The sequence below is a fragment of the Canis lupus genome, chromosome 9 (genome assembly GCF_003254725.2).
Source record: "Canis lupus dingo isolate Sandy chromosome 9, ASM325472v2, whole genome shotgun sequence".
Lineage (NCBI taxonomy): Eukaryota > Metazoa > Chordata > Mammalia > Carnivora > Canidae > Canis > Canis lupus.
In genome coordinates, this window is record NC_064251.1 from 58,799,434 (window position 1) to 58,825,367 (window position 25,934).

The window sequence follows — 25,934 nt, forward strand, 5'->3', positions numbered from 1 at the left end:
CCAAAGGATCCCATGGTTATATGCTTCTGTTATATCTCCTTTTCTATAAATTGGGTTCCTCAGTCTGGTAGAATATTTTGTGGGTTGCCCTTTGGTGATCAAACACTGAGATAATGGTGCTAGCTGAGGCATTACTGGCAGCAAGGGCAAGCCCCTACTTGAATAAGTATTGGTCTCTAGCAAGACCACTTTCAGAGTAGAAGCAGTCCAGTGTATTCAGCTTGTCACCAAATGGTTGTTTGGTCTTCTTAGGGATGATACTGTATAAGGGGCACAGCATTATTTTCTGTTGCTGTCAGATTTGATATTTGACAGTAGGCAGTACTAATATCAGCCTTGGTGAGTGGGAGATAATGGTGTTGGGCCTATATATAGCTTCAGTCTCTGCTACCATGGCTAGTCTATTCACGTGTCCTTTGTGCCAGCACTGGAGAGACCAATAATAAAGAAACTGGCTGAAGGTAAAGCTGTGTTGGGAATTCCCCAGACAGCAATTTACTAGGAGGATTTACAGGACTCAGCATATAGTTGTACTCATGTCTATGATTTATTATAGCAAAAGGATATGAAGTACAGTCAACCAAGGGAAAAGGCATATGGGATGAGGTCCAGGTATACACTTTTAAGAGTTCTCTCTCAGTGGCATTACACCAGGCATGCTTAATTCCTCCCAGCTACAAGTTATGTCAACATGGGCAAAATACTGTCTACTAGAGAAGCTTATTAGAGACTTAGTTTCTATTGGAAACTAAGTTTCACAGTTTCTATTGGAAGCTCATCACATGGGCACCCTCTGCCTAGCAGGTACCAAAATTCCAGAGTCCTAGAAGGAAGGGAGTTGTTCAGCATAAATCATTGTTGTTTGCACAGTTTAGGCACAGTGAGCCACTCTTACTGGTTAGGGTGATGGGACTCTGCTGAGGTCCAAGTTCCCAAGAGTCTATATATTTAACCTCCTGACACTTTGTCTTCACTTTGACGCAAAGAAGATGAACAAATGCATTGTCCTGAACTCTGACTATTGGGAAGATTCCCTATCACCGTTGTCTTTTAAGGCCACTCCTGATTGGGACTGTAGTGTAGCCATGGTCCATTTTTAGCTTCAACAATGTCCAGCAGTTCTTCTTGAAGTGTGGCATTCCTCTATCAGTGTATGATTGCAAAATGGCCATAGATGCTTCAGGGGAGTCATTACAATGTTTACTTGCTATGGAGGTATAGGTCCTTCTTCCTTTAGCTTTAGCTCATAATCTCACATTTTTTGGATATGTCCATCCCTAGATATTTTTAATTATTACTTCTTATTTGATACATGAATTATTTATGTTACTAAATTTCCAAATATATTCGGTTTTTATAATTTTGCATTTTAGTTATTGATTCTAACTTTATTGTTTTATGGTTAGAGAAAACTGGCTTAATGATACCAATTATTTGAAATTTGTTGAGCATGGTTTTATGTCCACTAATGTAGGTCGCTTTTCATAAATATTACCTGTGAACCTGGAAAGAATTCTGGAGCAACTGCTGCTATTGTTTGCAGAATTCTAAATATGTCCATTAGGTCAAGGCCGTTAATTCTGTTAAAATATGTATCTTTATTGATGTTTTGTGTCTGCCTGCACTATCAGTTAGACAAAAATACATTAGAATTTTCCAGTATGTTATTAGATTGCCTATTTTCCTTTATAGAGTTCTGAGAGATTTTTCTTTTACATATTAGGAGATTATGTTTTTAGGTTCATACAAGTTCAGAATTATTTCTTCCTGGTAAATTGAACTGTTTGTGATTTGTGTCTCTATCTCTAGTGACTCCTCCCCCCCCACCCCCCTTACACAGCTATACCAGCTCCATTTGGTTAGTATTTGCCTAGTATATATGCAGTTTCATGTTTAGATACAGATTTTTTTTCTTGTTTTTCCTCTTTGGGTTTCACTGGACTTTCTCAGTCTGTGCAGTTGTCTTTTCATCAGTTCTGGAAACTCTCAGTCAGTCTCTTTTCAGACATTGCCTCTACACCTTCTTAAATTCTAGTTAAGCTTGTTAGAATTTGTTACTTGATCTTCCCTATCTCTTGACCCCGTTTACATACTTCTCCGTGTTTCTTTCTTTGGGTTACATTCTAGGTAATTTATTCCATTCTATCTTCCAATTCACATACTCTCTTTTCTGCTATGGAACCCATACATTGCACTTGGCGATTTTAGTCATTGTATTTTTCATTCCTATTCCTAGAAGTTCCATCTTGATCTTCTAAAAATCTGCTTTGGAATTTTTAAAACTTTTTTTAATGAAATATTTAATAATTTTCTCAGTAATTGTAATTTTCTCAGTAATCAGTGAGCACCCTTATACATACTACCTGTGTTCATTAATTGCTAAGATTTTCCATATTTGCTTTATGTTTTACTTAGCTGTTTCAAAATTGGCATTCAGTCCTAAATACTTTAGCTTGTATCTCCTAAGGATACTGACATTCTCTTACACAACCATGATATCAGATCACAACCTGTGTAAGATTTTACAGTGTCTTGCTCTTTCTTACCCATGTTTTTAATACTTTAACATTTTTCTTTAAACTTTTATGTTCCATTTCTGATCATTCCGTTAACTCCAGTCATTGTTAGGTCTCTTCTATGATGCTTTCTATGCTTTATGATTTGAGGCTGTAACAACTTACTTTCTTAACTAACTAACTAACTTCCTTCCTTCCTTCCTTCCTTCCTTCCTTCCTTCCTTCCTTCCTTCCTTCCTTCTTCTTTCTTTCTTTCTTTCTTTCTTTCTTTCTTTCTTTCTTTCTTTAAGATTTTATTTATTTATTCATGAGAGACACAGAGAGAGAGAGAGGCAGAGATATAGGCAGAGGGAGAAGCAGGCTCCATGCAGGGAGCCTGATGCGGGACTGGATCCTGGGACTCCAGGATCATGCCCTAGGCCGAAGGCAGATGCTTAACTGCTGAACCACCCAGGCATCCCTGCAACTTTCTTTTGTAATTATGGAGTCATGTAGGTTCCTCCTGCAAGGTGTTTTGTTAGCTTTTGCCTGGTAGCCCAGGACAACTTTATTATTATTATTATTATTATTATTATTATTATTATTATTATTTTAAAGATTTTATTTATGTATTCATGAGAGACACAGAGAGAGAGAGAAGCTGAGACACAGGCAGAGGGAGAAGCAGGCCCCATGCAGGGAGCCTGACGTGGGACTCCATCCCAGGTCTCCAGGATCGCACCCTGAGTTGAAGGTGGCACTAAACCGCTGAGCCACCAGGGCTGCCCTATTATTATTTTTTAAATATTTTATTTATTTATTTTTTGTACCATTATTTATTTACTTTTAAAGATTTTATTTATTTATTTGAGAGACAGAGATAGCGATAGAGAACAGGAGTGGGGAGGAGATGCAGGCTGTCTGCTGAGCAGGGCGCCCTATGCAGGGCAATCTTAGGACCCCAGGATTATGACCTGAGCTGAAAAAGCTCAACCTACTGAGCAACCCAGGCACCCTAAGATTTTATTTTTTAAAGTAATCTCTACACCCAAGGTGGAGCTCAAAGTCACAATCCTGAGGTCCAGCGTCACACACTCTACCAACTGAGCTAGCCAGGCACCCCCAGAATGACTTTAAATTCTTGATTTGAGGCTTTTTGGTCTATCCATCAGATATGAATTTGGCATGAAAATCTTATATGAAGGTTGTGGTTATAAAGTCTCAGGAGAAAAAAAAATTTTGTTTGGACGTGAAGTTTTTCCTTGTCCGGTAGGGGGCCCTAATTCTAATTTACATTCATGTGTAGGTCTTTTGGGTTCCAGCTTTATTACAGATTATGGATGAGCTGTACTGTGTATCCATCTGACCAAGAAAGTAGACACTTAATATCACTTTAGCAAATATCAATATTAGTAAAAACTGTGTTCTGTTTTCTTTTCTGAGTTGCCCATTTCTTTTTTTTTTTTTTTTTTTTTTTTTTTTTTTTTTTAATTTTTTATTTATTTATGATAGTCACACAGAGAGAGGAGAGAGGCTGAGACACAGGCAGAGGGAGAAGCAGGCTCCATGCACCGGGAGCCCGATGTGGGATTCGATCCCGAGTCTCCAGGATCGCGCCCTGGGCCAAAGGCAGGCGCCAAACCGCTGCGCCACCCAGGGATCCCATGAGTTGCCCATTTCACTTAATTTTTGAGCCTTTGTGAATTTCTTAAACACTTGCCAGCCTATTGAATTAGGTAAAATGAATATTTTTATAGCTTATCAAAATGTTTTTTGTTAGACTGTTGGTCAGAGTACATATTTTGCCATATGGCTGAAATACAAGTCCTTTAGTAAAACAATTTTTTAAATGTGTTATCTTAAATGTTGTAGAAAGAATATTATAAAAGGATGAGAAAGAAAGAAACAATTTATGCATAAATATGTCATTGTTCTTGATTTCATGAAAATGTTGATTCGGAATATAATAAAAAGGCTCCCCCCTCCCCCCCAAAAAAAGGCTTTTAAAAGTATACTGATTTTGGGGAGAATTGTAATAAGTTAAAGATTGTAATTTTTTGAGTCCCACTGGACCTGGGTGTCCATCTGAGTTCTTTCACTAGCTGTGTGACTTTTTTATTTTATTATTTTATTTTATTTTATTTTATTTATTTTATTTTTTGCTGTGTGACTTTTAATGGTTTAATTTCTTCGTATTTATCTATAAAATGGGGTAAGTGAGGGCAGTTTTGAGGATCAAAACAGATTATATATGATTTAATTTCTTCATATTTATTTATCTATAAAATGGGGTAAGTGAGGGCAGTTTTGAAGATCAAAACAGATTATATACAGTAAAGGGCTCAGCCTGGTGCCTGACACATAGAGTAGATGTTAGCTGCTTTTAATTTTAGCCATTCTCTTTCCAGAAGTGTTCAAAGTGTTAAATGTGAAATATCTCACATTATACATGTAATATTGTAAAACTGAATATGGGTATGTGGGAGACATAACCATAAAGGGAAAAGCAAGAAAGACACCACAGTGTCAGAAGATAAGGGGGAAAATATGAAGCTTGGCAGGTGACCAAAGCCAAGAAGACCCTCTGGTTCCCCTCAGCTTTCCGAGACTTGGATTTAGTAATAGTGATATTCTCCACTTTGGCCTTTTCTTTTGTGTTCTGTTTAGTTAGTTCAGGAGCACATATAACCCTACCTCTTTGGTCAGAGGGAGTTTTGACTTCCTTAGCCCAAGGGAGCTGCCCAGCATACTTTTGGAGAAGGAATCTTGTTCCCTTCTATAGGGACCTCAAGGATAGAGATTTTCATTCTTACCAATTCAACAAGGAACTGTTTGGCATCCCCAGAGTTCTGGAAATACTTTATTAGAAAAGAGACATAGTTACATTCTTCTGAATAGAAAAATTTATAATAAGAATACAGAAATATATACCATGCAGCATCAGCATATATCAAATAATATGAAGCACTTAGACTTTCTCCCTCTTCCTCCTGGTAGACCAGGCCTCAATGTAATTCTTGTATAACTTTTTATTAGAGCTCCAACATAGAGCATAAGAAATAAGAGGGAATTGTGTAGCCCACCTCCATCTAACCTTTTGCTCTAGATTTTTGCATGCCCAAGACAAAAGTGTGTCTTATTCATCATCTTTGTATATTTCTCTTGGTACTACTATTGTCACTTTAGTTTTTTAGTAAAGGAAATTCACTCATTTGAAATGTTTGTCTTAATCCTCTATGGAAATATCAGTTTACGGGAAGGTTAAGGCAGAGCTCGTTTGGGCTCCTCTCAGAGTCTCTGCTGCAATTGTCGGAGAGGAAACCCCAGGGAAACCCCTGAGCACAGGCTTCACAGGAGCAGTGGCTGCTCAGAAGACAACACTCTCAGTGCTTTATCAGGTGCTGTCTGGAGAACAGAAATAATGGGCTAAAGGCAGAAATGCTGATGTCTCCACTTTCCCAACTTAGCGCAAACATCTTCTTTATCTTTGGTGGATTTGGTGCCACAGAGGCGGCTCCAAGAAGCCTTAAATGCAAGTGTGATTGCTTTTACAATCCTTGCTTTGAAAGTGGCATTTGGGGATTTCCTTGACTTGAATTCTTTTTTTAAAAGGAGTAGATTCATAGCATCCACTGTCAGTGCCATTTTCCTTTCTGTGATGACTTGTTCACGGTTTACATGAAAGGATTCAGGAAGTAAGACATAAACATAAATAGATAAATGAACAAATAAATGAAAAGCTCTGCTGTCTTTGTCACATAGCGAAAAGGCTTGACTATAACATAATGGGAACACAGCAGCTGTTTGATTAAAACTTTAGGATTTTTCCTGAAAACTTCGAAGCATGTCTGCATTTTTTTTCTTTTGAAATAACACTATGATATGGGAGAAGTGGTTGCCTCTAATGCCATGGTTACAATGGAGCTTTTGAATGTATCATCATCCCTGTTACTGCAGGTGCTAGTTTGAAATACTCTCACAACTGGGGCTTGCTTCCCTTCTGTCATGTCCATCCTTTGCAAGGCTGGGAAAGTGATTTGTAAATAATTTGCTTCTTGTCGCCATACATTTTTTTTTTAAGTTGTGTTTTCTGTTTGTTTGTTTTACCATCTTAACCCTTTTGAAATGTACAGATAAGTGGTATTAAGTGCATTCATAATGTCATCAGTAGTTTCCCCCCTTATCAACAAGATATCTGTTCCAAGACCCCCAGTGGATACCTGAAACTGGATAGTATTAAACCTAATAATGTACTATGTTTTTTTCTATACATAAACACCTTTGATAAAATTTAATTTAAAAATTAGGCACAGTAAGAGATTAAAAACAATAATAAAGTAGAACAACTATAACAATATACTGTAAGTTTGTGAATATTCTCGCTGTTCTGATTTTGTAATAATCAAAGCAGGCTAAACATTCACTATATTAACACCATGCATGTGTCCCCAGACCTAGTTCTTTCCTTAGGTCTGATTTTATCAAGGCTGGTGATAAATCAAGTCTGATTTATATAATGCACATCATATGTGGGAAATGTCTGTGACTCTGGGTATCTGATCATCCTTGAGAAATGACAGCACAGCTAGTGCAATAACTTTTTTAAAATAACCATTGCTAATTTGATGATTACCAGTTGCCATTAAATGAGTTGTAAAACTAAAAAGAAAAAGAGTTATGTGAATGTGGTCTTTCTTTCTTTCCAATATCTTACTGTACTCTTCATTGTATTCTTGTGATGATGTGAAGTGATGATGATAAAATGCTTATGTGATGAGAGGAAATGAGGTGAGTGACATAGGCACTGTGATACAGCATTAGGCTAGTATTATTGACCTCCTGATGGTGTTTGAGAAGGAAGATCATTCTGCTTTTGGACCACAGTTGACCACAGGTAACAGAAGCTGTGAAAAGCGAAACTGCGGATAAGGGGACTACTGTATGATCATCACCACCATCCGTCTCCATAACTCTTTTCATCTTGTAAAACTGAAACTCTATATTCATTAGACAATAACTTCCCTTTTCTCCTTCACTCCAGCTACTGGCAACTACTAAGCTATTTTCTATCTCTATGATTTTGACTACTTTAAGGTATTTCATATAAATAGAATCAAACTGTATTTGTCTTTATGTGACTGGTTTATTTCACCAATCATAGTTCTCAAGGTTCATTCATGTTGTAACATATTGCAGAATTTCCCCTACTTTTTAAGGCCAAGAAACATTCCATTGTATGTATACACATTTTGCTTATCCATTCATTTGTCAATGGACACCTGGGTTGTTTTCATGTTTTAGCTATTACGAATAATGCTGCAGTGAACATGAGTGTACACATGCCTCTTCAAGACCATGCTTTCAGTTCTATTGGGTATATACCCAGAAGAGGAATTGCTGGGTCATTTGGTAATTCTATTTTGAATATTCTGAGGAACTTCCATACTATTTTGCACAGAGGCTGTACATTTTACTTTCCTACTACTAGTGCACAAGGTTTCTAATTTCTCTACATACTCATCAACTTGCAGTGTTCTGGGATTTTTTCGATAGCCATCCTGATGGCTGTGAGTTGCTATTTCATTGTAGTTTTTACTTGCATTTTTTTAAAAAAGATTTTATTTATTTATTAATGGGAGACCCAGAGAAAGAGAGACAGAGACACAAGCAGAGGGAGAAGGAGGCTCCATGGAAGGAGCCCAACATGGGACTTGATCCCCGGACTCCAGGATCACGCCCTGGGCCAAAGGCAGGCGCTAAACCGCCGAGCCACCCAGGGATCCCCTACTTGCATTTTTCTTCTAATTCATGATGTTGAGCATCTTTTCATGTGTTTATTGGCCATTTGCATATCTTCTTTGGAGAAATGCCTATTCTAGTCCCTTGCCTACCCATAATTTTTAAAAGCAAAACAAGCAGCTTTGCAGTGTTCAGAGGCAATTTTAAGTGATGAGTAAGAACTCAGGCTCAGGATTTAGACAGCTCCAGACTGATATCATGGCTTTACCAGCTCTGTGACATTGAGCAGGTTACTTCATTTCTCTAGGCTTCCATTTCTTCTGTAAAATGGGGAGAATAGTTGAATCTGTCTCACTGAGTTCTTCACTGCAATATCACCTAAGCTGATATTACAGATATCAGATATATGGGATAGTATTTGCCCTGTTGTAAGTATTTTATAAATATTAACTGCCATGTTATTGGAATCATGAGCCAGTCTTATAAAACGCCTTTTATGGGGCACCTGAATGGCTCAGTCAGTTAAGCGTCTGGCTTTTGATTTCAGCTTAGGTCTTGAGTCTTGATCTTAAGATCGTGAATTCAAGCCCTGTGTTGAGCTCTATGCTGGGTGTGGAGCCTACTTTTTAAAAAATTTATACACACACACACACACACACACACACCTTTTAGATGTTAGTTGCCTTCTTATTTTGATAGTATAATTCATTGCATTCTTGAGAATTTTCACTTGTTTTTCTAGTTCATGCCTATTTACTGTCTCAGTCACTGTAGTATTAGGTGAAACCATGTGGAATTGCAATTTTTGTAAGTTATAAACCATGACTGTCAGTAGTTTCATGTGATTCAACTTAATGTAATAGAATCTATTTGAGTGTTTAATATATGCCAGAGTGCCTACTCTGCTAATTCATTCATTCTTCCTAGCTTCCCTATAAAGTAGGTGTTGCTTTTCCCATTTTGGGATGGAGAAACTGAGGCTCTCAGAGATGAACAAACATGCCTGAATTTACACAACTAGTAAGTAATGAAGCCAGCTTTCAAGCCAGATCTTGTTGAATTCAAAGCTCGATCATTTTCTTTTTTTCAAAGTTTTTATTTTGATTCTAGATGGTTAACATACAGTTGTTACATGTTACAGTGTACAGTGTAGTGATTCAACACTTCCATGCATCACCTGGTACTCATCATGACAAGTGCACTCCTTAATCCCCATTACCTATTAACCCATCCTCCCACCACCTCCCTTCTGGCAACCATCAGTTTGTTCTCTATAAGAGTCTGTTTCTTGGTTTCTCTCTCTCTTTTTTCCCTTGTGCTGGTTTGTTTTGTTTCTTAAATTCCACATATGAGTAAAATCATATGGTATTTGTCTTTCTCTGACTGACTTATTTGGCTTATACTACTCTCTAGCTCCATCCAAGTCATTGCAAATGGCAAAGTTTCATTCTTTTTTTTTTTTTTTTTTTTTATGGCTAAATAAGATTCCAGTGTGTGTGTGTGTGTGTGTGTGTGTGCGCCACATCTTCTTTATTCATTCATCAATTGATGGACACTTGGGCTGCTTCCATATTTTGGCTATTGTAGATAATGCTGCTATAAACATAGGGGTGCATGTATCCCTTTGAATTAGTGTTTTTGTATTCTTTGGGTAAATACCCAGTAGTGTAATTGCTTGAATGTAGGGTAGTTCTATTTTTAACTTTTTTTTTTTTTAATTTAAGATTTTACTTATTCATGAGAGACCCAGAGAGAGGCAGAGAGAGAGAGAGAGAGAGAGAGAGAGGCAGAGAAAGGAGGAGCAGGCTCCATGCAAGGAACCCAATATGGGACTTGATCCTGGGACTCCGGGATCACACCCTGAGCCAAAGGCAGACACCTAGCCTCTGAGTCACCTAGGCATCCCTATTTTTAACTTTTTGAGGAACCTCTATACTGTTTTCCACAGTGACTGCACCAGTTTGCATTCCCACAAACAGTACACGAGTGTTCCTTTTTCTCCACATCCTTAGCACATTTTCTTTCCAATTTCTACCACATAAACAGTCTCAGAAACAGTCTTCCCCAATTCTTTGCCCAATAAAGATGAAAGTTAGAGAAACTACACTATTTCTTCTTAGTTGCTGGTGATTTGGGTTTTCTTCAATACAGTGAGCATACGTGGTAGTTCTGTGTTCATGTGCATTTTGTGCTTTTGTCTCACTTTTTCATATTTGGAATATAACATGTGCAAACGTTGGCTGCAGCTATCTAAGGCTCTTTCAGAAAGGTGCTGTAGAGTGAAAATAACTTAGGGTCTGCCTTCAACTCATTTCTCTTGGCCACCATCATGTTCACCATTTATTGATCATCTCTTCTGTGCAAGGACTGTGCTAGGTGCTTTACCCAATGTCCCTATGATTTATATAGAGTAAGGGCTTAATTCCTGTACAGTATGGAAGGAAACTGAGGCTAAATGGGATTATATGATTTAGCCAAGAGCATAGGACTCTCTTCAGAGGGTCAAGTGTTTTTTACTAAACCCCATTTCCTCCCATTCTTACAAAGAGCCTCCTAGAGGGGAAATGAGGACAACCTTTCTGTAGGACACTCTGTAGCACACTTGGGTGTTACCCTACTGAATTTTCCCGTTTCCTTGCCCGTTTCCTTTCCTCCACCGGTTTGCCTTTTCTTTTCCTTCTTCCTTTCTTCCCTCTGTTCATTCCTTCCTCCCTCCTTCCATTTCTCCCACCCACTCTCAGTCTCTTTCCTTCCTTCCTTTCTCTAAACATACCTAATGAGGTTTAAATATCAAGATTAAGAAACTACTTAATGTATTTCCTGAAGAAAATTGGATTCTTAAAATATTCCCATTTGATTTTTTTTTCCTGGCACTAAAAATTTGCTGTCAGAGGAATTACCATTTTAAAAAATATGCTACTAAAACAAGTTAGATTGAATTCTTATCAGCTTTTAAAAGAGTGACCTCAGTCTTTTAAATAATAAGATTTGGAAAAATTGCTTAATGTCTGAGTTTAAGAATGACATGTTTTGAGTTCTAAGGAAAGCCTGTTTGACCTAGCACCATACTTATTCCTAAACTCAGTACCAGAACCAACTTTTTTACTCTGTCTAGGAACTGCGCTGGTGAAACCTCATCTGTTTGTAGCTGGAGGTTGCACTTTTATTCTTTTGTTGTCCCATTGTTTCCTTTAGGGTGAGGGAGAATAATTAAGGATAACATCTTTTCTGAGCAGCTGGAATCAAATTCCAGCTGACTGCAGCACCTGCAAAGATGGCACCTCTGCCTCTGGGTGGCAGGGTGGGGTGCCAGCTATGGAGCCGGTGACAGTGGGCTCCATAGTGCAGAGATGTGACTGTGTCACACCACTCCTGCCCTTCTGTGAGCTTCAGATGGTGGCAGTACCAGTGAATGCAAAGTGTCTGTTTTAGACTAATTAGAGGGATGATTTGTGAAACAGTGGCTATTTATTTAATTAATCACCAGCATAAAGCCATAAAACCCATATTTTAAAAATCCCTGTTAGTTTGCCATGTGGTTAATAGATTGGGGCACATTAAAAAGTGACATGGTGATGTATTAAAAATGTTCCACCTAAGGTTCCTTCAGAAAGGAGTGGAAGCTGTCTGCTTTCAGATGCTGAAGTGTTACCTGCCAGGATTTGACCCATCAGAGGTTTTAATGTTTGTAAAGGCATTTATCTTTTGAATAGCATCCTCATTAGGACGTGTTCTCTTGGAATAATTCAAAATATAAAAATGTGTGTAGAATTTTAAAAATTATAATTAAAGTGAATTTTGTTAATTTTTCTTAACAATGAGGAACTATATTTTCCTATTAGATTATACTATGTTTGCTAAGCATAACAATGTGTTTTTTTTAATAGAGTCTTCTTTTCCATTTTGGGGAAAGAAGGTCATTTAATTAAGTAATAAATGGAGTAGCATTTTTGTTGCAGCAGTCAGAATTGCATTTTGTTATGCCCTTGTATTATTTTTTATATAATAGGTACAGGAATAATTGCTCAGTCTCAGCTTAGGTGGATTGTCATTTTTTTTGGATAGCAAGAACAAAGATAGAATTGACTCGTTTAAGAGATGACACTGGCATTAAAAGTGAGTAGAAATGACTTGGATTGTAACAAATGATAGGTTTTTATATACACAAAGTTCCAGTTGGTTTTCAGTATACATAAATGTGTCTGTGCAAAAGCTTCCTGCACTTGGAGAGTATTTGAAGCCAAATTTGATATATTTGTAATTCACTCTTATTTTTTAAAAATTATTCTGAATGGTCAGTGTTTTTAATAAGCAGTCCCACCAAATTTTAAGATTATGTATAAAAAAGTGTTGCTCAGGTGGATGCTTTACAGAAATTGTCCAGCTCTTAGGATTGTGTTTCTATGCTGTGTTGTATAATTACCTGCTCTGTTAGAAAGGGAGCTGGAATAAAACATGAGTATGTTAATGCAGCCTGGAGCTGATGTGGTGGTGATGATTACAATGCAGATAAAGCATTTCTCATAACTGCCGTTGCCTACTGGAGCCTTTGAAACATCTGGACTTTTAATTGAAAAATAGTGTGGTGCTGTGCAAGGCAGACATGCTAAGTGAAGTCACTAATTTAGAATACAAAAAATATAATTGATAAAGTGTTTTATTTACATTGTTTTTAAATATTCATACTTTGTTATGCTTTGTATAACAGGGAATTACTGGGTTAAATTTTCATGAACATAGTTTAAATAAGATAAATTAAGTGAAAATGTTTATGGAATTTTACACTGGAACCAGAAAATAGTTTGTTGTAGGAGGGTATGTACTTTTGCACATTCAGGCCTTTTAGGGGAAGCAAATAGGTTAAGTCCTACTCTTTGGGTTTCCTGCTTGAGAATAACTAACCATCAGTTGGTAACATAATTTCATTTCATTCTTGTTATTGCTATCTTATCTTGTTATTTAGTTAAAAAAAATAAAATGTTTCTTGGCATAATGGTAAATGGCTTTAATGGCAACATTATCACCCAATAAACCAAAGCATTCCTCACCTCTCAGGGGCAGGTTATCAGAGCCTGCCCAGGAGAGCAGAAGAGCTGGTGAAGGGCGTGCAATTAACCTTTGTCCTGCATTCGCAGCAGGGGAACTGACCTAGCAGCCTTCCGAGGAAATCCAATTTAATTTAAAATGAATTTGAAAAGACAAATTAGCCATATCTATTTTAATAAGATAAAATCCCGACTCTCCCTATGTCTGGTTTAGTTAGGACCTCAGAGGAGATTAGACTAAGACTCAAGATGAACGCGAGGGAAATAATGCCAGGGGGCTGAGGAGAAACCCAGGAGACCCAGGTACTGGAGTGCCTTGTCAGTTTCTGCAACTGAGCAGGTCTTGGGCTGCCCATTTCCACAGAGAATTGCAACCTGAGATGAGCCTTTGTCTCATCAGACTGTTTGCTTGTGTTGGAGCTTGATGCCGTTTTGATGTCCTACGCTGCTTGCCAGGCTCTCCAAGGACTGCATTGTTATTTCCCTCCTTTGTCATCATCAGAGCACATTTGGTTCCCGCCACCTGCGTAGCCACATTTAGTAATAGATACACCTCACAATTACTGATGAGACTCTTAATCCAGGAGTAAGGGTTCTCTGGGGCCCCACAGTTGGTACTTGACCGCTCTTTTATGAAAACTAGAGCAGAGGGTTCTGCCCACTCTTTGTGGAGCAGTGTTGCCAAGTGTTTTACCTCTGAAACATGATCAGTGAGGATTTATTGAGGCCCTTCTGTGAACCCAAAGGCAAGGAATCCAAAGTAGTTTCTGCCTTCTGCCTGTACGCAAAAGGTAACTGCTCCTGGAAGCGGACACCCTAGTGTCCCTCTGTAGTAGCAGCAGTCTCTGCAGAGCTTCAAGTGCAGGTGCAGGCAGGGCCACAGGAGGAGCTGCTCAGACCTTCCATGTGGGTCTCAGCCAGAAGGATATTTCTGATCCACTGTCCACCACTCCCAGTTCTGAAACAGTGGCTGCGACATGAACCAGTAGGCATTGTGACATTCCCTAAATACCCAGGCCTATCCCAGAATTGGTGGTGGAACTCACCAAGGGGGTAAGGTTTTTGAGTTGAACAGACCTTAGGTTAGCATGATGTTCCCCCCCTAGTTGAGGGATTTGCAGCAGCCTCTACATGAATCTCTCATTCCTCAGCTTTAAAAGGGAGTGAACAACCCTCATAGGACTGTTGGGTGCATTAAATGAGATAATTTATGAAAAGTACTTGGACCCTGGTAGGTGCCCAACAAATGGCAGGCAGCACTTTTGGCTTGCCGTCGCAGAGAGCTCTGCAGTGCAAGTACAAGGGGCTGTGTTCAGAGGAATGGGGTCTTTGGGCCTAGTCCCACCTCCCACTAAGGCTATTTGCTCTGTAGCAGGCTAGCTTTCCTTCATATTGCTAGGCTGGTTACCTAATTGAGCAGTAGGACTCGTGGAGAACCTTTTTTTTTTTTTTTTTTAACTACTCAGTGCTGACAGTTTTATCCAGTGGATCCTGTTGTCCTCTCAGTTTTAAAAATCAAGTTTTATGGGGGTGCCTGGGTGGCTCAGTCGGTTAAATGTCCAACTCTTGATTTTGACTCAGGTCATGATCTCAGGGTCGTGAAATCGAGCCCCACATCTTAAGCGGAGCCTGCTTAAGTTTTTGTCTCTCCTCTGCCCCTCCTCCCTGCTTGCACACACACACACACACACACACACACACACACACACTCTCTCTCTCTCTCTCTCTCTCTCTCCTCCCACCCCCATCTCAAAAAAATGAATGAATGGATGGATGGTTAAATAAATAAATAAATAAATAAATAAATAAATAAATAAATAAATAAAATGTTTTTATTCAGCCCACTTTTCCTTTCATTGTATCAGAGAGACATATGGGATAAGGGCGTGATAGATTTTTTGGGCTGTTTCTCAATTGTAAATGTTGTATATAATTAGAAGTGATTCTTTCCAACAGGAAGTGTTGTTCTAGATAAATAATAATTTAGCTCTTCTTTTTCTTGTTGCTGTTTGTATTTCAACATATATTTGCAAACTATTAAACCCAAACTTTCTCAAATGGCCCTTTGCCATTGTATCATTTTCATATTGTCAAAAACATAATACGTTTTCTGCTGCAGACAAGCATCTTTTTCTGTCACTATAGGTATAGGTTCTTTGTGTGGCCTTTTCCTGTACAAAATAACACCTATCTCCGTTATTTCACATGTGCATATTGAGGATGAAAGTGAATGTCATTATTGGAGAAATGTAAAGCTATTTATTTCCATTTTGTCTGATGTTTTTACATTGTTTGCTAGGAGGTGCGTCAGGGATTTGAATTAATTATAATTACTGAAGAGACATATACTGATTGAGCAAATAAAGTAGTAAGCCCATTTGTGGCAAGGCTGTCTAATTAAATTCTAACTTTGGATAAGCTAGATGTGCATGAAAGATTAATTTTAAGAGGTTTTTATGACTTACTAAATAATGATTCAGTAAAATTTTTGAATTATATCATTAAGAAATATTGAATCTTAAAGTGATAAAACACTTAGTCTTGAACATGCTACTGTGTAGAAATTTGTAGGCTTTTAAAAACTATTTAGAATTAAGGACACACACACACAAAAAAAAGAATTAAGGACACGGAATAAAAATTTTAAGGTATATATTGACATTTAAGAAATTTGTAGTATTTAATCAACTGAAGCCCTGTAAGAAATGAATATGATATATGTACCTGAATTATTTCCTTCAATATTTGTACAATTTTATAATCTCAAAGTACTTCACTATCTCTGGAATCAAATTGTCCTTCGGGGTAGTGGAAGGTTGTACCAACTTTTCTATATAATTTAGGAGAATGATAATAGCTGTACTGTAACCTTTTCTAGAGATACATCATCTAGTAATGGAGCCAAGTATACATTCTCCATTGAGTTTTAATTTTAAAAGTTGATATTAAATCTTAAAAAGACTCATTATATTATGGTAATTGATAGAGTTTAAAACATGTAACTCTTCTTTATGGTTTTAAAAAACCTATTTTTACTTTTAAAGCATATTGATTTTATTATATAAATGATTTAATAATGAAGAGGTCCCTATACTTACCCTAGGTGATGGGGCTTAGTTCATGCAAATTACTTTTCTCTGATATTATCATCATTATAGAAGCCATTGTTTGTATAATTAAATGCAAAGTGCTGTGTAACATTAATGATCTAAAGAATCCCACAATGGCTATGAAAATTCAAAATGGACACTTTACATTCCATTATGCTTTAAGATGGCTGGATTGTACTTATGTGAGAGCACCTTCTGTTATGTGCTGTAAGCGTCCTGAGGCTGGATGAGAAGAGGATGCAATGGCTTTTCTCTCTTAGTGACTGAGATAGAGACCTTTCTTTCCTATTGCCTCTGCTTTTCAGTTTTGTTTATTTGAAGGAATGATTTATCCAGAGATCTGCCTGATCCGATTAATGACTTGGGTAACAGTATGAGGAATAACCGACACCTGTATAACAGTTTGCAGTTCACAGAATATTTTTAACATGCTTTATTTTTACTTTCTACGCCCTACCATTCTCATTTCTCTTTTATGGCTAAGGAAATTGACTTTCAGAGAGGTTATGGGCTTGCCCAAGGTTGCACAGCTCAAGGCTGGCAGGCCCACGGTCAAGACCAGTTCTGTAGACTCTGCAAGGAGTTATCGAGCAAATATAACTCTTGATGGTAAAAACTGATAGTATCAGGAACTGCTTTCTGAATTTAAGACTTTGAGAAAATGGTTGTTATTCGTGGTGCAGTTTATGGATAGGCTTTCATATTTTACCATCATCCTCCCACCTCCCCATTTTGTAAAACTTCTTACCTGTATTTGAACAGGTTGATTATCTTGGAAACAAAAGAATTATCCAAGGCTATTACTCAAATCTCACTTGATAACAGATTGTTTAAACCAATAGCTGTAGGCATTTTATTTTTTCAAAAGTGGAAGAAGATTCTGTCAGACAGCACATCAAAATATGGAGGATTTGTTTTTAATAGAGAAAACCTTTCCTGAGAGCAACAACCCCCTTTCCTGTTTTGGGTCCAGGACTTGAGATTTACATTTACCATAGATGCTGTTGAAAGAAAAATTATGAAAATCACTAGCCTAAGAAAAACCAATGGAAGTGATATTTTCTGTGCTGTGTTACACTCTGGAAATGATTATAGTTACAGTCTGGCTCATTCCATGGTACTTAGTAACAAAGTTATTTTGTTTGAGGCTCTCAGATATATGAAGTGTCTGTGGAAGTGAAGGTGGGTTAGTTTTGGTTTCCTGAGGGCTAGAACTAAGACCAGTGGATAAAATCTGCAAGAATGTATGTACCTCAGTAGAAGGAAACCTGTTTCAGCCATCAAAACTGTTCGCCCAGAGACTGAAGTAAAGGGTTCACCTCTAAAGGTGGCAAGGAATTCATCAGTAAAGGTGTTCAGGAGAGATTGTAGGACAGTCATTTGGTGAAAATGTTTTAGAGGGGACAAGTCATAAAATTCCTTTCCATTTTACAGTGTGTGAGTGGTAGTAAAGTTGTGTGTTTTGTTTGTTTGCTTAAGTCTTTGAATGTGAAAGCAGGGAGAAAAAGGAAACCTAATAAACAGCCGGCATTTCTTCAGTATGGCATTTCTTCAGCATTCAGTATGGACAAGAGAGAAAAAGCACAATAGCAAGTGCTTTTAATATGCATGGTAATCATTCAATCCTTTCAACAGCTCCATGAGGAGGTACTTTTATAATCTATTTCTGTGCGGAAATAGTGATGGCAGAGAGGTTAAATAAAATTGTCCAAGGACAGACAGTAAATGGCATTGCTGAGAATTGAACTCAGGTCTTTGTAACTCTACAGCTTAATGCTTTTAACTACCACACTGCACTGCTTTACTAGCTCCTTTTAATATAATAAGGATCCTGAAAGTACCTACAGAACTCGACCTTGTTAAAGAAAGAGTGACAGTTGACGTTCTTAATAATAAAAGCTTAATGGAACCAAGGTTGGTGATTCAGAGGAAATTAATGAGATTTTGTCGATTTTATTTTAAACTTAACTTGTCAGAAAATAGTGTCCAGTGACAAACTGTAGAAATGTTTTTGATAAATTAACTTGACTACAGGTGCCAGATCAGGGAAATGTTAATTTAATAGCCTTTAAACGTTCCAGATTTATTGAGGGTTAAGATAGCACTACAAAGCCAAGCTCCTAGCTCTGAATGGATTTGTCATAGAACTTTATACAAAATCTATTCATAAGTTCAGTGCGACCATTTTGAATGTGAAAGTGAGTTTTTTCTCTGAGTCCATAAAGCCAGCATTTTATTGAGGGTAAAAGCTACTGTCTGGTATTTGGGGTGTTTTGCCCCCCTCCCCATATAGAACTTCTTTACTTCTCATAGCCAGTTAAGCCTGGCTTAGACCAGATTTAGACCAGATTTTGTTGAACATCATTATTACTCTGAACAAATAAAGTCCCTTAATAATCATCAGAGTAAGGATCATTTCAGACCTCTGTACCAAGTGATACCATATTTTTAAAGACTAGGCTATAGTTAGTTCCCCACTGGGCATGGAGTGTACTTAAAAAAATAATAATAAAATAAAAAAATAAAGACTAGGCCATAACGTGATATAGCATCCTTTGGTCCTTGCTGAGGGAGTTGGGAGGGAAGATACTGGTGAAAGGGACTGCAGCCATTCCTTTAAGAGAGTTTTAAGTTTTGAAGGCTACAAATAACCCTTTCATCAATTTGCATTATTACATTGTCTGCATACACTGATATATTTATTTCTGCATTAAAATTGCATATAATGATCTGCTTGTACAGTTGTGACTAATGGAATAATGTTGCCTGCTTTTTGTCTCTTTAATTGCAGAAGCCAAACTGTCTACCCTTTTTGTTTCTTTCCCTTGATAGAGAAATTGAACACTTAGCAACAGTTTTAGATCTGATATTCAATTTATTATTGACAAACCTTGATGTTAAGTCGTCCTGCTAACTGAACCTTCTGTCCTTCAGACTTAATTCAGCTAACTCACTTTATTATTTTTTAAAAGATTTTAATTAATTAATTCATTCATTCATTATTGAGAGAGAGAGAGAGAGACAGAGAGACAGAGAAAGCACCAGCAGCGGGAAGGGGCAGAGGGAGAGGAAGAATCTCAGGCAGACTCCATGCTAAACACAGAGCCTGACATAAGGCTCGATCTCATGACCCTGAAATCATGACCTGAGTCGAAATCTGGAATTAGACGCTCAACTGACTGAGCCACCTAGATGCCCCCAACCAATTCACTTTATATGGCTGTTTCTTAATTCAAGATTATTTTAAACTGAATACTATTTATTCTACTTATTTTCCCTATTTTGGAAACTATCAGGTGCATAATTTTGAAATTAATTTTATGATAGGCAGCAAATTGTATGCTATTTCAATTAACGGGATCAGATGAGAAAAACTTGGTTATGGATTATAGTGTTTAATTCATTATCATGTTCAAATTCTATATATTTCAATTCTGTATTAATTCATATTCTATATACTGAAGTTATTTTAAATTTTTAAGCTTTTATATTTTATGAACTACTTATTAATTGGATGATCTATGGTTCATAATATTGCTGTTTCACTTTGACCCAGTGATCTACTCTGAGGAATACGTGCACAAACATTTATATAAGAAAATGTTTATGGGGGGCAGCCCAGATGGCTCAGCGATTTAGCGCCTCCTTCAGCCCAGGGCCTGATCCTGGAGACCCGGGATCGAGTCCCACATTGGATTCCCTGCATGGAGCCTACCTCTCCCTCAGCCTATGTCTCTGCCTCTCTCCCTTTGTCTCTCATGAATAAATAAATGAAATCTTTAAAAAAAAAAAAGAAAATATTTATGGGAATGTTATTTATAGTAGTGAAATATTAGAAACAATGTTCATATTTAACAGTAGAAGAATAGGTTGATAGTACCTCTGTATGCTATGATATGCAGGTATTTAAAATCATATGATGAAGGAATATTAATCATTTATTCCATGAATATAAGTAACTATGTCAGGTCTGTTATTTTTTTTTTAAGGTTTTAAAGTTTTATTAATTTATTCATGAGAAACACAGAGAGGCAGAGACACAGGCAGAGGGAGAGGCAGGCTCCCTGTGGGGAGCCCGATGCAGAACTCGATCCTGGGACTCCCGGATCAGACCCTGAGCCAAAAGCAGATGCTCAACCGTTGAGCCACCCAGGCATCCCATATCAGGCCTGTTATTAGGTGCTGAGTGTATTTTAGAGAAGAAAGAGGGGGGTTCCTTAAGAACAGCATCTGGGAAATAGAAAAGTTATAGCCAGTTTACGTGGAGCAGGAGAGAAGTGGTAGATCTTTAAGTCTGGTGGGTCAATTATGAAAGATAGTCTGAGAAATCCTTCGATAAACTAATGCCAGACCCCTACTACATTCTAGGCCCTAGGAGAATGCAAAATAGCCGAGGCACAGTTTTTCCCTTTGCAGTACGCATACTTGCATGAGAAGGTGGGAAGGAGGTAGTGAGGGTAGGTAGAGAAAAAGTGAAACCATAGGCTGTGCAAATTAAACTTCTAGGGAGCAGAGCAGAGGGAATTTGGACTTCCACCTTCTTGGAAGAAGAGACATTTGAAATTAAGAGAAAAAGGGATACATTTCTTGCTCAGTAACTGTGTGCTAGGCATTTTATATACATCTTATTTGTTTTGCCCATTAAAGGAATAGAGGTTCTGAGAGGTGCAGTTACTTGTCTAATATCTAAAGTCTAGAGGCTAAGGAAGTGGCAGAGCTAGGATTCAAGCCTGGATCTAGCTGACCACAAATCTTGTGCTCTTTAACTACTGTTCAGTGCAAACTCTAGCAGTGATACCCTGGGACCAGAATGTGATGGTGGATATTTTTTTTTTTTTTAAAGATTTTATTCATTCATTCATGATAGTCACACAGAGAGAGACAGAGAGGCAGAGACACAGGCAGAGGGAGAAGCAGGCTCCATGCACCGGGAGCCCGACGTGGGATTCGATCCCGGGTCTCCAGGATCGCGCCCTGGGCCAAAGGCAGGCGCCAAACCGCTGCGCCACCCAGGGATCCCGTGATGGTGGATATTAAATGCCATCCTAAGGAACAGGCATGCTGACGCTGGGGAAAGGCATCATATACTTCTTTCTGAGTTGGTGACGGGCCTGATCAGTGATTTGAGTCAAATCACATTGATCGCCAGAGGAAGATAACAGTATGGAGGGGAGAAGAGCGATAGTTGGGAGACTGCTGCATGCAGTGGTCTCACTGAGGCATGATGAAGCTTGAACCAGGGCCATGCTACTGAGGATGGGAGGAAGAAAGTTTTGAGAGACATTTCAGAGGCATTTGGATAGTGATGAGACAGAAGGAGGAGTTAAAGTAAGGCCCTACCTTGAGTGACAGAGTGGGTGGGAAAGCCCTGACTGAGATGGAACAAGGAAGGAGAGACAAACTGATGAAGAAATCAGCCTTGGACCTGTTGAGCTTGGGACTCTGGCCTGCATTTGCAAGCCATCAAGTCATGCAGAGGCCATGGGTCTTCTTGAATTGCATTTGTGTCAAGGAGGAATTGTTTTGCTATACAAAGTACTTTTCTTTTTGTTCTGAAACCTCAATTGGGAACATTCCTTGATTTAGAGGCTACTCTGGAGAGTGTTGTTTAACTCCAAATTTGTCAACCCATTGTAGGTTTATTACTTTTATTATTTATTTAAAATAGAAATTATGTAGCCTGCCACAGGAAGGTATCTGAGTTATTTTTTCCAACAGCCTGTCATAGCACCTGGTACAGAGTGTGCTCTTAATAAATTTTGCCAGATGACTTACCAGAGGCTACATTTTCAAAACTGATCCTCTTTCTCTTGTGTAAAACTCTTAAGCCCTTCATGGTGGTTCTTTCTGTATCTTTTTTCATTTATAATGGTAACATTTACTATTTTGTTTCTGATTGTGAAAATAATACATGCTCATCATAGAAAATGCAGAAAAATATAAAGTAGAAAATTAAAATCACTCACAATCCCATGTTTCAGAGAGAACTCCTGTTCACTTTTTTTGTATATTGGTATAGTATATGTTTAAATACAATAAACATCTTTTGCCTAGGTTAAGGATTCTGTTGAATGAAAGGGTACTTTTTGTTTTTTAAAGCTGGGAGACCTTTGCCAACCTGTTTTAGTCTGGGTTGGTTTGAGCTTTCACGACAGCCTGTACTTTCCCTCTTTTAAAGCTTTTATCCCATAATACAATGTAGACTTCAGCGGACTGTGAGTTTGTTGAGGGTCAATCTGCATTGAGTCTCACTTGATATTGTCTTCACAGAGTTCAGCATGGTGTTTCATTGGGTGTTTGTTGCATGCATGAGTGACTGAGAAAGATGCTGCTAATCCATTTTTCCATCTTTTTGTGCACCACTTCTTTGTGTTCTAATTATGCCTCCATTTCTCCGATTCTGTATTGTGGAACACATAAATTGCCATGCAGTGGAACTGTATAATATGATCTTTGTTTATTGCTAGTTGCTTTTTAATAGTTAGATGTTAGATCTTTGGAATATTGCTTGCCTTGATGTGTGATGAATACTTTTAATCCTTTGGTCACCTTTTTTTATATATAAGTTAATTACTTTCTATTATGTTGATGGATTATTTTATGTTTTAGATGATTCCCTCTAAATATTGCAGCATGGGAACTATTAGGTAGAGCTAACTGCCATCACCTTGAGTTTTTTTAGAAGAGGTTCCTTATTAAAAAAATACATAATTTCAGAGTTTGTCCAAGGCACTTTCCCCCTGTCATCAGTGCCTCAAGGTGGAATTAGAAGATTAAAAAGATAAAGTGCTTCATTCATTTAATAAGTATCTACCATATTTATTCATATAGTTTTCCCCACACTTGCTATTTCACCATGAAATAAAGAGGATAAAGGGATTCATAGGAGTACTCTGTAACTATCTGCCCTGTAGTCCAGCTGACAGTGGCAGAGTTCTCTGGAGTCTTGGTTCCCGAATACTTCCCCTTGGGCAGCTCCTCAGAATTCATTCTTTTGTAGGAAACTGCTTTAGGAAGTGGGTTTGTGAGAAAGTCAGGATGAAGGAGGTGGATTCAAGCCTTGAGACTTTTAGATGTTTTTACATTTAGAGGAACTTAAGAGAAAGAAGTCATTGGTGTTTCAAGTAGAGGCTTTGGAGTCAGACGCGAATTTGACCTCTGCTCTTCCACCTTAGTTGTGGGAGCTTGAGGATGACTATAGCCGGATAAGCCTTTTCTTGTCTATAATATTAGGTTAATGATAGAATTCTACCTCTTACAGTGATTGTGAGAATTAAATGAGCTAATTTACACAAACATTTACCAGAGCTTATTTAACAGTTGGTTCTAAAGAAATGCTAGCTCTTGTTATAATAATAAGTATTATTAGGGCTACTTTCAGCATCCATCTTTGTCCTCATGTGACTCTGTAATCGGCCTGAGTAATAGAAATGGGTCTTATTTTAAAACTTAGGCTCTTTCTGGCACATTGCTCTGCATTTCGAAAGCACTTTACAGTTTGTGAAGCACATTCACATTTCTCATTGTGATTCCTATAGGCCCTCAGAAGGAAGGAGGAATAAACCAGATTGGGTTGGGCCTGCAAACGAGGTTGAAAGGAGAGTGATAAGAGGGCAGTAAACCCACTGCAGAAAGCTTACCATTGTTTTAATTTTAACCTACTTTGACTGTCTGACAAGGTCACAACACTTGCTAATTTAATTCATCATTGGCAACTTAACTGGTCATTGGAATTAGTATGTCCCAGCTGAAAAACATGCATGAGTGTATGTACATTTATGTGTGTGCATGCATGAGTGAGAGAGTCAGAGAGAGAGAGAAGGAGCATTATTGTAAGAGAATTTCTTTTTTATTATTTTTTTTATTATTTGTTTTAGAACAGAGGTAAGACTGAAAAAAGTCTAATATTAGATTCTAGGTCATATGAGAAGCAAAATTTTTCTGAAAGTTTTTAGAACTCATTTTATGTGTCTCCTTACCCAAGTTCTGATCTCCCCCCCCCCCCCCACCCTAGAGTTAGTTAAAGATGGAACCATTTGATTGCTCAAGTACTCCTTCTACTACTACCAGGAAACAGACCTTTCGAGGAAGGGCAAGATAGATGGATGGAGGAAACAAACATTTGTTGAGTTATGGCCATGTTGTTCTGGTAGGCATTTTGAGTCATCCATGCATTCATTCTGTAGTTTAGCAGATTTTTTTTGAGAGTTGTGCACGTTCCAGGCACAGTGCTAGCCATTGTGAATAGAGCAGTAAACAAAGCAGACATTATTATGGCTGCTCTCATGGAAGGTCAGAGGCCAGTGAGGAAAACATACACTGAAGGTGTACATAAATAAATATATAATATCAAATTGTTTAGTGCTGTGAAGGAAGTGAACAGGTTTTGTGTGAGAGATTAACTATGGAAACTTCTTTCCATAGGATTATCAGTGAAAGCCTGTGAGGAGGTGTCATGAGCTGAGCCTTCAATAATAATATTAATACCAGTAATAAAAATCCTTACAAGAGTTCTGTGATAGGTAGGTCATATCATTATCATTTTACATAGGAGGAAATAGAGGAACAAGGAGATTAAGGAACCTGCCCAGACCATACTTTAGAGAAGTATGAGATCGTGAGAAAGAACCTTCTAGATACAGTGAATAGCACTTGCTGTGGTCTTGAAAGTGGGAGAAACAAGTGTACACACACACACACACACACACACACACACACACACATCCAGGGCACTTCTAGAAGGCCAGCATAGCTGAAGTATGATAAGCAGGCCAAGGAGCAGCAATAAATGTTGTTGGGAGAGTTAAGCAGGGGTCAGATCATGCAGTGCTTTGCTGGACATTGCAGGAGATTTTGATTTTATTCACAGTAAAATTCACATGGGAGCCATTTGTTGAATTTAAGCAGAGATATAATACCAAATTTGAGTTAAAAAAAAAATCTAGCTTGTGTGTCAAGAACAAATATAAGTAGGCAAGGGCACAGGAGGTGCCCTATTAGAACAGTCCAGGGGAAACATCATGGTATTTTGATGTCAGTGGAGATAGAAGTGGAATGGTTTTGAAATACATATTTTTCAATGTTTAAAATTGAATTAAAACTCACTTACAGGGGTACCTGGGGGGCTCAGTGCTTGAGTGTTTGCCTTCGGCTCAGGTCATGATCTGGAGTCCTAGGACGATCCTCTCTGCCTATGTTTCTGCCTCTCTCTCTGTGTCTCTCATGAATAAATAAATAAAATATTTTTTAAAAACTCATTACATAGAGTTTACTATTTTAATGTTTTTCAACTGTATAATTTTGTGGTTTTCAGTATATTCACAATGTTATACAGCTATCATCACTAATTCCAGAACAATTCCATCACCCCAAAAAGAAACTTCATACTTCTCAATTCCCCATGCCCTCCCACCCCATATCCTGACAACCAGTAATCTTTTTGTTTCTATTGATTTGCGTATTCTGGACATTTCATATTAGTGGGTTCACTTTTATGAAATGGCTTCCTTCTTTTATACCTGGCTTCTTTTCTCTTAGCATATGCT

General features: G+C 37.9%; 1 protein-coding gene and 1 non-coding gene across 16 annotated transcripts in view; both read left to right on the forward strand.

Moving 5' to 3' along the window:
* MAPKAP1 (MAPK associated protein 1) overlaps positions 1-25,934 on the forward strand; it is a 253,255-nt gene that overhangs the window by 85,615 nt on the left and 141,706 nt on the right. The window lies entirely within an intron of this gene.
* On the forward strand, positions 6,863-6,994 carry LOC112677747 (small nucleolar RNA SNORA72). Its single transcript, XR_003147180.1, has one exon. It is a non-coding gene; the product is annotated as a small nucleolar RNA SNORA72 (small nucleolar RNA).